General features: G+C 43.3%; 1 protein-coding gene across 5 annotated transcripts in view; it reads left to right on the forward strand.

Annotated features, from left to right (window-relative positions):
* Positions 1 to 14930, forward strand: part of EPB41L3 (erythrocyte membrane protein band 4.1 like 3) — a 231838-nt gene that overhangs the window by 85430 nt on the left and 131478 nt on the right. The window contains exon 1 of one of the 5 annotated variants that reach the window (XM_086682510.1): positions 2242 to 2446. The exons of the other annotated variants lie outside the window; for them this stretch is intronic. The gene's annotated coding sequence lies outside the window, so the exon portion shown is untranslated. Of the gene's footprint in view, positions 1 to 2241; positions 2447 to 14930 lie in introns of those variants that run through there. 5 annotated transcript variants of the gene reach the window in all.

Here is a 14930-nt window from a genome sequence, read left to right on the forward strand (position 1 = left end):
CCTGGACCTGGGGCGGCGTCCCCCGGACGGCGGCGGGGGCTGCAACCGGCCCCCTGGGGGAGGAGGAGGGAGCGTCCTAGAGAGGTTGCTTCTGGCCCGGCACCTGCGGCGCCCCCAGCCCCGGCCTGAGCTCCCCTTGCCCCCTGCGTTGGAGCCGGAGCGCGGGGAGGCCGAGGGGCGGGGAGCCGCACTGCTCACCTGGCGCTCGAGGGACTGCGAGCGGCCTCGGGAGGTGTCTGCGAGGGCGGCTTTGCGGCGCGTGGGGGTGGGGAGGCCGGGGCTTCGGACCGCGCGAGTCGTGGTCTCAGCCAGTTCCGGGCGGGTGTTTCCCGGCTCCTGCCGTGGGGGCTCGCTCTCTCGGCTTTCGCCTCTCATCTCGCCCTACTTCTTCCCCTCCCCCTTTTCCCTCTCGGCTCCATCCCCCGCCAAGTTCATGGCTTCTGCAATGCGGTGGGTGTGGTTACCTAGTAAATTGTAACTGGTCCTTTGCAGTGCGAGCAGTCTGTTCTTTCGCGGGGTTTTATACCTACGAATCCAAAGTTTTCTAGGGTTTTCTCCTCCAGTTGCAGCCAGGGTTAAAGTTGGAAAGAGATTGTTGCAGAACAAACAGAATGATAAAGAAAACATGTGGTATTAATTACGTGTGGAGGCTGGGCTGGGAAATCCTGAGAGGGCCAGGCAGTCCAGCTAATGCACTGCTTCCATTACGTGTTTAAGTTGGTGTTTCAGTGTTTTTACATTAGTCTTGCAGTCCTGCAGAATTGCTTTTGCAGATATCCTGCCTGACCTTTTTGGGGGCTCCTTTTAGGCTCTCCGAGGTGGCTAGGTGTACTGGAGGTTCCCTTCGTTAACGTTAACATCGCTGGTGGCAGAGTCTTCACTCTTAGTCCTAAAAACATTCTTTTTAAGTTTTACTCTGATACTGAAAGTCTCAAGAGATCAAACATTATAAAATTACGCTTATACCTGGGAGCCCCGGACCCAGGGCCAATTGCTGCAAATTAAGCAGAGAAGCCCCATTAAGAAACGGGAGCACATCAAGCTTGAGTGAACTCTGGGGAATAGGAGGTGATTTATATCTTGACTCAGAGTTTTTAAGAAATGCATCTTAATTTTGGTTTCAAACTTAAAAAAAAAAAAAAAACTTTAGTTGGCGTAACAAAGTTGTGAAAGGAAATAAAGGCTAGATTGAGAAACCCAACTGTAATTGGTTAATTTCACAAAGCACTGATAAAAATGTCTGAATACCAAAGACTTTTATTTGCATTATAATTTTCTGATGGTTTTGAAAAGCAAAATACATCAGATGCACAAGTTACTGCATCAAGTTTAGCTAATCCACTTCAGGCAAATAATTTTTTGCAAAAAAGGACGTTTTGTGAATGATTTATCAGTAACAAAAAAAAGTAGCCACTTTAATTTGTAATACCCCTTTTAGGTGAAGGATTGAGAAGATACAGGTAAAAAATCAGTGTCTCAGCAAACTGTTTACGTTTAATTTTCAAGCCATTTCTTCGTGAATGTGATTTAGGTTAAAGGCAGTTTTTGTCAATTCCTTACAGTGCTTGGACTTTGGCCAGCTTTGAGTTGTGTTGAAACAGAAGACCAAAATATATATGTATATATTTTTTTTTAACTTGATCAGAAGCTAGTTTATACATACGTTGGTTTTTTAAAATTGTTTGGTCAAATGCACTAGGGGCTGCCCAGATGGAAGAGGGGCAAGGCTTTGTATATCGAGAGATGTGATATTGTCATTATCTTGTGAATCTTTTCTGGATTTACTATATGTGGGATTAAAATATGGCAGGAACTTTTTGTCCAGGGTATTGTCTTACATGTTGTAATATACATATTCATCTTCTGCTTTAAAAAAAAGTCTTAAAATTCACAAATTAGAATTCATGTCCTCTCCATGAAGAGAGAGGCTGAAAAATATACGTTTCTCTTCTGTGAGAATTTGACTCTAATGAAGAGAGAGGCTTCTGATTTACTCGACTGCCCTGATCCTCTTTAATTCCCATAGTGTCTTCCAAGTTTCCAACTACAGTTTCCCCCCCTGAATGTCAGCTTTATTATGGAAGATAGACTTACTATTGAAAACCACGAATCCAATTCATCTTTAGCACGACTTCCTTTTAGAGAGATCTTGGGTGGTACAGTTGCTACATCTTTCAAAAGGCGGGCTAGCTGCTAATTTGTTGGGAATTCATCAGACACTCCTGAGGGTTCTGCTGTCATTTGCCTTGGCTGCAAAGAATTGTGTGCTCAGAAGGGAGAACTGGAGCAGTGAAGTCATTGCCCTGCCTGGTGTTGTGACATCACTATGGCTCAAAGGAAACAAGGGTGGGGCAGGCAAAACCAGACGGTCTGAAGCATCTTGCTGCCTTTAACTTTGCCTGATAAATGAATGAGACTCCTTTCTCAAGTTGAACTGCGCCATAAGGTATTGTGAATTCAAGGCTGTGTAGGAAAGTATGTTCCATAGATCAAAGAAGAAGAGGTTTTTTTGTGAAATAGTAGAACCCATTGAGTATTCCTTTTATGGGGGAAAATACTGTAATCTTTAAAAAGGGTCATTTCAAAAATTATCTAGAGAGCAAGAATAATGAGTCTATATAATTATGTTTATGCACAGAGCCAATATATCTATTTTTTTTTTTTTTTTTTTTTGCTATTCTTTGTGCTAAAAGAGCATTCTTATTCTTGCTAAATTTTTGGTTTAGGTAATTAGCGTTGTGTTTTAAAAGTAGCTGTGGTCTATAAAGATAGTGTATTTTCTGGGTAGGCAGTATTCTGATTTATTTTTAAGTGATGTGATTGCAATTGGCAACTGGCAACGATGGAAAAAGCTAGAGATTTCACAAGCTTGCAAGATATCTGCAGTGATTTGGGGTAGTTGATTTCCATTTAAAGTTTTGTTTGGCAAATTATTTTATAATTTAACATTTTAATTCTAACTTAGATTTCTGGTGCACAGATGATCACAGACACATTTCACCCAAATTAGTATTGAATAAATTATAAGCAGAAGTCTGAAATTCTGAAGCTGTAAAGTACATTTCGTGTTTTGATTGCTGAATGCAGTGTGGCGTGAGCATGAAGAAGTGAAGACCTATAGAATGGCTGCAGACCTTCATTGTCTTTTTTTCTGCCTCCCTGGTTAAGATGACTGTCGTGTTTTTCATGTGAGTGTATTATGCCTGTGGAGGCCCTGGGCAGTTCTTAACTGGGTAGCTATTCCAGAGCACATTTCCAAAGCAAGGGGTGGGGGAGGGGGGGAGGGAAGCTGGAAATGGGAAGAATAACACAAGTAGAGAAGTTGAAATTAGATACCAGGACTGCAGATCACTTGGTGGAAATGTCTTCGGTATTGCATTTTTAGACCCCGTGGTGATTGGTTAAATTGCACACTTTAGAATGGTAAGCTTCTATTAGCACCAAACCTCTAATTCTTTTGTAATTTGCAGTAGGGAGAAAAAGCTGACAACTTAATTTTTAGATTGCTGACATTTTGATACGCTGTTCTTGTAGCCCTTCCTTACAGACTTAAAACAAAAAAAGGAAAGAAGCAGAAAGGTCTGAATTGGACCTAGGAAAAAATGCAGTATTTAACCTGCTTCGTGCGTTTGTTTTTTCTCTCCAGTTTTACTTGAGTGAGTGGGTGCCTGATGTGAGTAGGATCTTCTTTTTCTTGGAGCTTCCTCCCCAAACCAAGTACCGGTCTAAACACTTATAGCATTGAGTAAATACTCTGGGACTTGAATGAAAAATGAGGCCACTTGTGACTTCTGCCTCCCTACAAAAAACATTTGAAAAGGCTTCAAAAGCACTGCTGCTTTATTTAAAAATGAGAATTATCGGGCCCGTGTGTGCAGTCATTATTTTTCGTGGCATGATCCTTTTCATAACAAGCTTGCTATTCTGCCCATAGCTTGAATGAGGTAGGATCTGGAGGTTTTCCCCTATCAGAGAAGAGAATACTGCAGGTACCAAGAGAAAAAAAAGAATGGCTTCTTTAAACGGAAGATCTGCAGGCGGCCTGCTTCCTCTCCTGCCAGCCCTAATTGGTGTCATGCAGGACATCAGTGTGGAGGGAATTCTCAGAAGACAAGGAGAGGGATCTCTCTGAGTGAAGTGTGCAAAAGCTGAAAATGGATTAGGGCTGGGTGACGATCTTGATCCTGACGTCGGACTAAAACAGAAAACGATTTTTCTGTTGTAGATCTCTCCTCTGCGGTCATTTTTGTACATAGCGTTCACATTGTCAAACGGGGAGTTTCTGTGTATTTCTGCGAGCCCCAAACTTCGTCATTTCTGGGACAAACTTCTATTTTGGCGTTTTGACGTGTCTGAAATGGGGATGTGACTTAACAGTTATCCTCAGCCATGTGGCAACTTATTTCAGTGATTGGAGCCTGCATCAGAAATTGGAGATTGGAGGTCAGCTGATTGGAAGAAAATCTCGGAGGAGTAATGGCCCTGGGAAGAAATAGTGCCTCACCAATGATACGTAGGAGATGGCTGTGGAAAAGCACAGACCACAGTAACTGAGCCGGCCTGCCATTCAAAGGAGTTGGAAATCTGACCCAGTAAAGAATTTGTAGGAATACCTTGGCCAGATGATTCTGTTTCTATGTACTTATTTATGCAAAGAATACCTAAATATTCTAAGAGTTCTTTAAGTAACTGAAATGAGAATTCCAACGTATGAGTCACAGCTCGATTGGTGGAGTGCTGTATAATGTGATCTCTTGCAACGAAGGAGGTCCTGAATTTTACAGAAGCTGGTTTGTCACTTCGCTGTGCAAAATTTTTTAAATGCTTTATAGTGCTCAGTGCTTATTGATGTGGCTCATTCTGTGTATTAGCATTATGTTTCTTATGTGTATCCCTTTATAGGAAACCTCTATCGAATGATCTTCATCTTCTGTTTTGGTCCTTGGAAGATGGTCGGACTTTGATTGAGATTTGTCATTGAGAAGACATTCCTGATTAGGACACTCCAGAAGTCAACAGGCCTAAATTTAGCTGGAGTGTGGCTTTTACACTAGGGAGTAGTAGGAGACAAGTTGAAGGAGGAAGAGTGGGGCCTGATCGTGGAAGGTTTTTAGATACGAGGCTAAAGAATATTTTGGGCTTTACTGGATAGTGGGGAGCCCATGAGGGAAGTTGAGTAGTGAAGAAGAGTGTTTGGCTGGTGATGAATATAAGGATATATTGGAAGAATAGGAGTCTGGAGATAAATGGTCTGGTGTTAATGGCCTAATCCAGAATTTTTCCGAAATGCATTGTAAGGATTTCTCTCCTCAGTGATTGATATTTTGGCAACTCCATATATTTTTTGTGGTCACATTGAGTCGGAGATCGGTGGCCCACTTTGGGGCTGTTTAGAGTGGAAATTAGATCTATGGAAGATGGGAAGATTTTCATGCTGCTTATTTATCCTTCCAATTAAAATACCTTTGTTATTTGAGATCTTAAAAATAGTGCTTAAAATGGCTTCGAATATATTCTAAAATCCTGAAAAAGAGGAAAAAAAATCTCGTCCTCTAAAGACAGCTGCTTTTAATATTTTGGGCAAACACGCTTCTGAAGCTATCTCTTGGAATGTATAATATGCTGTAGCAGAATCGGACAGACTTGGGTTGGGCTCCCAGTCTCGCCGTTTGATGGTTCTGTGACCCGGGTCAGGTCTCCCCTTGGAGTCTGTTTCCTAATTTCTAAAATGGTCTTAATGCTTACATCTCCAGGATATGAGTATTAACTGATAGAACACATGCTAAGCACGACTCATAGTCACTGATACATAAGTGCTTAGTAAATAGCAGTAGCTTTATTTTGTGTATGTATGGATTCAGATGGGTACATAATATTTTACAAGAATAGATTTCTAGCTTACACATTAATATGTAACCATTTTCTTTTTCATGTAACAGTATGTCCTGGGAAGCTCTCTCCTGTATACAAATCTGTATCTATGTCGTTACTTTTAATGGGAGATAATAATTTTCTTTGGGTCCTATGCAGTAAGGTGAAGGATCATTACCTTAATGATAGCGGTTATTTGAAGTCTTGTCATCCAGCCCCTCCTCCTCCTGCTATTGCCTGTACTTTTCATCATTTGTCTTGTAGCACACACATCAGAGGGCTGCAGTAAAAACAGGACACTTAAGCAAAATTAAAATCTCGAATGGCAATTGTGTACATCTCAGTGTTGTGTGTGCATATTTAGTTCTACTAAAACAGTCGGACTTTAGCCATATGTTTCTTTGTCACAGACGAGGAGTCTGGAGTTCTCTCTTGTCCAGCAAGAGAGTGGATGCGGAAGTGAATACGAAGGAGGCAAATGTCCGGGAGGAGACAAGAGCCCCAAACGGGTTTCATTTCTGTATTTATTGAGTGCTCAAGATCTTACACACGTGGTGAACGTGAAGGAAACAATCAGACCGTAATCGTCCACTTGTGTATAAGAAGCAAAGGGTCTGGGGGGCAAATGGAGTTTGCGATCAAGGCACATTGGCACCAGATGGAAAGTTAATTCCTGCAGGTGGTAGAACAAGTTAACTTGTGATCCCACTAGCTAACTGGGGACCCTCTCGCCCTGTGGCGGTGGCTTTCCACTTTAAGCTTTTTTCTAACCCATCTATGTAAGCAGGGCCCATTTCCCCACATTTCTTGATTTCTTTTCACCTGTAACGTGTAGTCTGTTCACAGTGATCTCCCACCAGCACAGCTTAACCTTTAGGTCCCAGGGACCCACGGTCTCCCCACATGCATTCTGGCACATTCCAACAGGCAGCAGACACCACAGCCTGTAACTGAACTAGACTCTGAGTTCAGAGTCTAGACACTTGAGAGTCTGGGATAGTCTAGGAGGTGTGGTGGGGGCATCGGGCTTCCAGAGACAGCCTTGTTCTGACGTCTGAACCCTCCCTTTGTCTTCAGCAGTGTGAGGGTTAACAAATGTCAGACTCGGTTCACGGATTTCATGCAGGTGCTCCAGGGATGTGGGCCACTCTGTTGTTTTATAGACTAGCCCATGTTTTTGACCCATCTTAGGTTTACTTGAAATCCATCGGGTTTTCCCTACATTCATGTGGCTGAGGCAAATAGCTTTATGGTCTCAAGATGGCGCTAACTGGAAGGGTGCACCTAGACTTCTACTAGGTTGCCGTTGTGGAGTCTGAGCTTGAGGATGGCCTGGAAGTTGCTTGGTGATTTGTATCTGGAGTTACATCGTGGAGGGAGAATTCTAGATTTTTGTTTACTTCATGCCATTATTTTGTGCTAATAGGTGCTGACTTTTATGAACTTGAGCTTAAAAGGAATACTGTCAGTGGACAAAGCATGGGGTTGGAAAAAGTATAGAACTGACTGGTTTGCTCAAGGCATTTGGAAAGCTCTTCCCCTTAAATCCCTGAAATCAAGGTAGCAGTAATTCATGGGGAGGAGCTATGTTGTAGAATAAAATACAGTGAGCTGGAGTAGATATGGGTCGAAACATCTGCTCACCTTCAGTTAAGTAACTTCGGGCAGGTTGCTTCATTTCTCTGGACAATGTTTCCCAGCTGTGAAATGGCGGTGATCATGCCAACCAGAAGGTTGAAATGAGACCTATATATCCCAAGACCTCTAGAGCCATGTGCAATGAGAGTAGACACATAGTAAACATTTTGCCATTTAAGCTACTTTGTTGTTGGCCTACTTTGCTTGTTCCTAGAGACTTGTTAGGAATTGTGAGCCTCCAAAGCTAAATCTGCAAGAGGAGTATGGAATTTGGGGAACATTCCACCTCAAACTCCATAATCCTAAAAGATGACCCTCAATGAGGCTATAGACTTTTGTCAAATTTGCAACTCCAAATGACAGCTGTAGGGGTTTGCAAGGAATTAGCCACGGTGGCTTTCAAATTTTCATGTGTAACAGAACTAGTGGGGGATTTGTTAAAAAGCAATTTCTGGGGATCCGCCCATAGTTCTCTCTCAGTAGATCTGGAGCTGTGTCCAGGCATCTGTATGTCCCAACGGGTGCTTCAGTGGATATTAATTCTGTGACCCCTGGACTGCATTTTGTGATTGCTGTCTTACAGAATCTTTCTCGACAACTTTCTAGTTTATTGGCTTTTTTTCTAGTGAATATGTAATCTGGAAAGGTAATGCACTAAATAGTACTAATGTTTGAGAGAATGCTCTGCATAGAGAGCCCTGCCTCGTTTTCACTGTGGCTGGTCTACCACTTAATCCCTCTTGTGGCCCTAGGAAATTAACTTACAAGACTAAGGAAGTTAGGATTAAAGGTTAGTTTTCTTATCTGTTCAAACAGGATGATGGTAGTTCTGTAGCATAAATGTCGGGAATATTAACTGAGTAAGTAAAAATACGTGGCTCAGTATGTCTTCGGTTGGGTTTATTTTCTTTCTTTTAAAATAGAGTATAATCAGTGGAGAAGATATGCTTCCATGAGTAAAGGTGATTCTATTGATCAAAATCATACTTAGCTATTTGGATTTTATAGATATTTTTAAGCTGCTATGAAGTTCTTCTATATGTGAAAATTAAAAGCTTTGTGTGTGCAAATGTTACAGTTTTTAGTGGTATCATATAAATGGTAAATGGCCCGATTACATAATGATGCATGTTAATTAGCACTATTTTTCTAAATTCCTGTCCAAGAAGGACATACTTTTCACTTCCCTATGTACAGAGGCAACAAAAGCCAGTTGTGTTTCATACTTAAGTTACATCAGTTTCTCAGGATCTAAAGATGAATTCCAGAGGGAGTTTCCAGACCTTGGAGCTATAGTTACAGTGCAGCTTGAAGGGTCTTAAGGAGCTTTCCTGACAGCATGGCTCTTGGTATAGAGAGGCAGCAAGTGAGATGAGTTGTTGAACCATCTTCAGACATTGACTTTTCTCCCTCTCATCGCTATGTCTCCAGATGTCACCAAACTTGCATCTTGGAACCACCTGTAAGAGTGCCTGAACAATAAGATCATATATGGGAAGGGTAAAGGCTGGAATATGCAGATATCAGTAAATTAAATTTCATAATCTCTTTTTCTACTTAATTTCCAATGAAATGTTCCTCTGAAACATTTACTAGTTTTACCGGCTCACCATCGTACCTGTTATTTCCACCTGCTCTTATTTAAGAGTTGGCTTTCAACCTAGGGATCTCCTTGCCCGCAACTTCCTCTGGCTAGAATCGTAAGCCACCTTCTGTGGACTTCTAGTGTACCGAAGAGTCCGTGTTGCTGGTCAGATCAAACACAGCCCCCTGAACGAGCCCCTCCACTCTGCCCTCGGCAGCTTTCCACACTCTGTGTCTCAGTGAATATTTTAACTGTCCTCCACGGTGAATCCAGGTCTTCTCCACCCGGGCCAGCTTCTGTCCCAACTATTCCTTCTCCAGATGACTCCGGTTCCAGTGTCTGGCAGCCTAAAGAAAGAAGCAAAACAAACCAACCCCGTCTTTTGACTCCGCTTCCTCCTCCAGCTTATTGCCCGTGTTTCTTTTCAGCTGCTTGGCGGTGAGCCAGACTTCTTTGAAATTATGATTTGTCCAAGCAGGATGCTCATTTGGCAACAGTGATAGTTAATTTTAAGACTCCCTCTAACGTATACCAAAATACACATCTAGACTCTAAAGACCGGTGATATGCGCCAAAACATGGCACTTTGAGCCTTTGTAAAGTTTTGCTCCTTTATTCGTTTGTTTACTCCACAGATACTTACGGAAGGCTCCTTATGAACCTGGTACCTTGCCTGGTGCTAGGATTACAGCACTGAACAGGACAGAGCAGACCTATGCTTTCCTGTTCGCCCTGGATTTTAAGCAGGGGGACAGGCAATCAGCAAATAAGTGTGGTTATAGAGAATGATGAATGCTTTGAAGCAGGACCAGATCACAGACTGTGGGTGTAGAGGACTACTTGAGATACTATCCTGTGGGGACTTTTAACATTATACAAAGTCCTTTCTGTTTGTATCCCTTCTCTTTGGGTGAGACACCAATTCTCCGTTGTAAGTGGCCCGGGGGCAGGAACCGCATCTGTAATCATCCTGTGTCGTTTCATTCAGCCATGTCAATGCTGAAATAATAGCTTTCACTCTTGTCACGCCTTTCCTGTGCCTACCTTTCCGGTGCTGTTATTTTGACTTTGAATACACATTCTCTTCTTTCTCGTTTAGTTTCTTCTGTCCCACTCAGGTGTCGACCAACTGTGAAACTAATGATGCTTGTTACTTAAGTTTGAGTTCGACATTTTATAATCTTAAAGAACATCCCCCAAATCCGTAAAAGCTTTTGCGCTTACAAAACCTACATCTGCCTCTGAGCCTAACCCACTTTCAGCTGCCCCTTTGCTGAGTTCTGACTGCAACTCTGGTTAACGGGATCCAGAACCTTGGCCGTGTCCCAACTCATTCATGTTCTGAAGTATCTCACGGGTATACACGGCAGACATTCCAAAGGCTTGTGTTTATGTGCAACTTGGCTAAAAGAAGCCCCTGAACCTCTCTGAGCAAGAGCTCTAAATTTACAGTAACCTCTTCCTTCTTCCCATAGAATTATGATGACGAGGTGTGTAATTGATGTGAAAGCACTCTTCCAGCTGCGAGGATGCATACGATAATAATCAACAGTCTTGGTAGGGAGTTAGGATGGCAAACGTTAGGGGAAGGAACATGTTTGACTTCTTTCCTGCTCTGCTCCCACAGTTCTGTGCCTTCACATGCTCTGCTCACAGTGGAATGTATGCTGAGTACTCACTAAAGGCCGGCACCGTGCAGGTGTCAGCAATAGAGCAGTAGGGAAACGAACAGCAGTACTGACTCCCCTGGGGCTGCCTGTCCCCCAGGGCACAGAGATAAGTAATTGCCTGCTTGGCAGTTCCCATCCGCCATGACTGGTGCGTAGTAGGGGAATTGGGGCACTAAATGAGACAAAGGAACCTCACCTACGCAGACTTGGGTGTGTAGTCCTGGAAGGAGAGGACAAGATGTCAGACCTAAGACCTGAGCGCCGTGACCTAGCATGGGCGTGTGACAGAAACAAGGGAGGGCTGTCAGGGTCTAGGGTAGGCTAGGAGGGGGTGTTTGAGGTGACTGGGAGTCCTGTACAAAAGCCGAGAGGAAAGAGGGAGCTGAGTCACTTCAGGGAATTGAAGGAACTTGCCTCTGGCTAAGAAGCAGGATGGGATCCAGGGATAGTAGGGAGAAGATAAGATGAGCTTTGGAGGCCGCTAGGGTCAGCGTTCAGGGCCCCATGAGCCATCACCTGGTGGGTGGTACGGAGGCAGTTGCCCTGTTGGAAGATGTGGTCAAATGTGATTTTCAGAAAAGTTACTTTGGCTCTCGTAGTAACCTGGGGAATTTACTTTTTAGGGGACGATGTATCAGTTGTAGTTAAAATTACTGTTTTTGAGTCATTTGAGTGAACAAATGAATCAATAAACTTAATAAGTCCTGACTGCACAGCCGTCTAGATTCATAACTTTGGGAAATACTTAGCCTTAAAAATTTCACTTCGGTTTTCTATAAACTAGGAATAATCACACTTCACAATAGATCTGCCCTTCCAGGAACCCTGTAAGTCCTTTACACGTTAAGTACTCACTGCCCAGGGAAGAATTCAGGGTAGTTTGAAGTAAGGACATGGTCCTGGAGACGGAGGGAAGTGAGTCACTCGGGGAAAGTGTTGAGAAGGTGGGACTTAGGAGGTGGAATTGGGACGCTAGGTGATGCGTCAGGTGGGGGAGGTGGGGGAGAGGGGAGCGGCCCCACTTACTGCTCCTGAGCTTACATCCACCAGGGGGAGCCCTGGGGTGACGGTGGGGTTAGTGACGGTGGCACAGTCGTCAGGAGTTGGGCCCAAGGGTCCTGTGGGACCTCCAGGAAGAGATGTCCAGGAGCCTTTACACAGGAGTCTGCCCACTGGAGAGGTCCAGCTTCAGGGTCAAGACTCGGAGTCATTAAAATAGGAAGGTCATTAAAGCCGGGGAAGATGAGTGCAGTATCCTACAGAGAGGACGTCTGGGAAATGCGTTTCAAGAAGGAGCGGTGTCCTGGGCTCCTGAGTACCCAGGAGATCCCGTTCCCCAAACAATTTTGCATTTAGTGGCCTCGAGGCTGGCCAGCTCTCAGTCAGGAGCCCAGAGAGGTGCCCATTTCCCTGCTCTCGTTTCTCTCCCCGGCCCAGGGCGTCCAAGGGTGGGGTGGACTGCAGTGGGTTTAGGAGAAGGGAAAAGTAAGGAAGAAGGAGAAGCGCACACAGTTGCAGGGCTGGGTTAGCTGGGTTCTCATAGAAAGACTGGAAGCATGGGCTATGAGGTATGAGACACCCTATGAATTTCTGTCCACAGTGTTTTATTCTTTTTAAAGAAGTATATTGAGAAGCAAAGGTGACATTGCTAAAAATACCACCTATGTAGAGAAGGGGCTGTATTTAAAATTGTGACAGGCAGCTTACTTTAAAGCACTGAGCATAGATTTGCCGTGTTTTCTTTTATACAGCCCTATTCTGTAGACCGTGAAAGGTTCTAATTTGAGAAAAGTGCCAGAAAAGTGATGACGGCCTTTTCATTCCCTTCATTCGCCCCCTTTTCTCCTCGTGATGACAAATGATTCTACGAGGGGTAAAATATTCTTGATCCTAGCTGAACAGAAGTGCTGCCTTTTACTCAAAGGTGAGTGTCAAGATGACCCACGGATGGTGAAGGAACCCGAGGATGCTGGGGTAGGGTTGAGGATTCTTTTCTGAAAACAGTGCAAAATATTTCGGATCCACAGAAAGGTTGAGGAATAATATGGTGACCCCCTGTGTACCCACCGTGCAGCTTAAGAAGTAGAACAGAAGTGCTGGATCTTGCCAAGCTCTCCTTCACAGTTGTGCCTTCCTCCCTCCCCTGAGCGGCCATTTTTCTGGATTTGTGTTTAGCCTAATGATAACCGTTCTTTAGTCCTTTCCACTTATGATTTATAGTATCACCAAATTACTTGTGGTATTGTTTTTAATGTTTAAGAAACAAATGATGTGCTGTATATATCCTTTAGCAGCTTGCTTTTGTCAGTCAGCGTTCCGTTGTGTTCGTGCACATTGACATCTGTCGTATTCTACGGTGCATTTCTTGGTGGGGATCAGATGCGTTAGCCAGTGTTCGTGGCTTCCTTACTCATCCTGGAACAGGGTCATGCTTCCACCTCAGAGATGTGGTACTTGCTGTCCCCTCAGCCTGGAACATTCTCCAGCAGCATAGTTACCCAGCTTGCTTCTGGCACGTAAGCCCCCCACCACCTCGCGTTCCATCCAACACTACCTGTTCCCTTCCTTGCTGACATTTCTTTATATTAAACATATTTTACTTATTTATGTTTTTCGTGCATCTGCCCCACCCAGAGAATATCAGCTTTGTGAGGACAGGCCTTCTAGCTGTTTTGTTCACTGACATAAACCCCAGCTCTTAGAACAGTGCTGAGCACATAACACGTGCCCAGGACATATTTGAATGAAGGAGTTGTTTAAAATATGATGTGAGACCATCTCATGAATTTATGAAGGAGAAGTCTAAGTCAATCTTTAACATTTAATGGCTCTGGTTTAGTTACAAGTGATTTTAACTTTAAATTGTAAGTATAACCTTAAAAAAGTGAGATCGTCTGATGAGAAAACATGCCCGTATGGCCTGCGGGATGATTCTTGGGATGTAAAAGAATTGGGATGTGTGCCAGATCAAGACATACGTCACTGAGCAGTGTCATGCTTCCAGAGTGACAGTTGGGTTCCAGTCATTTTCGATTAACTTGGACTTGGTATTCTTGATGGCTCGTTAGAGTGTCGTAATTTACCCCCTCCTTAAGAATTAGCACTTGCGCGTTGTCACTACCTTCCCAGACATACCATCTGGCCTGCCCCCTTTTTCCCCTTCCAATTTTAGCACAGTCTAAGGTAAACAGCTTTTTTTTTTTTTCCTTGCCAATGAATATTCCATTGTCTTGTAATTTAGAAAATCATTTGTACATCTCTCATGTTCCCTCTTTGTGCTGGGAAAATCAAGGTGCAGTTGGTTTTTAATTCTGAGCTCTTCCGGGAAATATCAAGTAGATAAGTGAGGTTTTGATTAGGCATGCGTTCTAATGAAGGCAAACTGAATGATAATTTTTCATTTGGAATACAGTAGGAGGTAGAAAGGTATAAAGCTATTTGTATTTTCACAGCTGGCAAGATCAGCCACAACGTAAAGAATTTCTTATCCGAAAGAAAGTTCTCATTACTGCCTGATTTCTGTTTCTTTATAGGAAATTTAATTTTTCTCTAAATCTAAGGATCGTGTGTAGAGCACAGGAGGGCAGCAATCCGGAATTTCTGTCTAGGTCCAGATACTCGGCATCAGTGAAGTGGACTGGGCTCTCTTCGTTCTTCAGTTTGTTTTCAATTACAGTTGACCTTTGAACAACACCGGTTTGAACGCAGGTCTACTTCATGTGGATTTTTTTCGGATAAATATAGTACAGTGTGTTCTGATTTGCTTAATATTTTCTTCTCTCTAGCTTTATTATAGGAATACAGTACGTAATATGTATTACAGAATCGTGTTAAATCACTGTTTGTTATTGGTAGGGCTTCAGTCAGCAGTAGGCTATTAGAACCAAAAGTTATACACAGATATCCAGCTGTAGGGGGTGGATAACCCTCATGTTGTTCAAGGGCAAACTGCATATTCCTTTTTTCTTGATGCCAAGAGTGACTTATTCCTTCACGAGGCTCTGAGATTAGTGTGAGTTGAGCATGTCCGGTTGATAAAGGACGGCTGACTGATAAGATGCCAAATTAGATATTCTGACAACTGACGATGTGGGAGTCCCACACCCCCCATAACCGTTCCTCATGAAGTTCTTCAGCTGATGGCCCACAGGATTAGGTTTGCCCAA

This window comes from Puma concolor, chromosome D3, assembly GCF_028749965.1.
Source record: "Puma concolor isolate L17-30 chromosome D3, mPumCon1.1.hap2, whole genome shotgun sequence".
NCBI classification, from domain to species: Eukaryota; Metazoa; Chordata; class Mammalia; order Carnivora; family Felidae; genus Puma; species Puma concolor.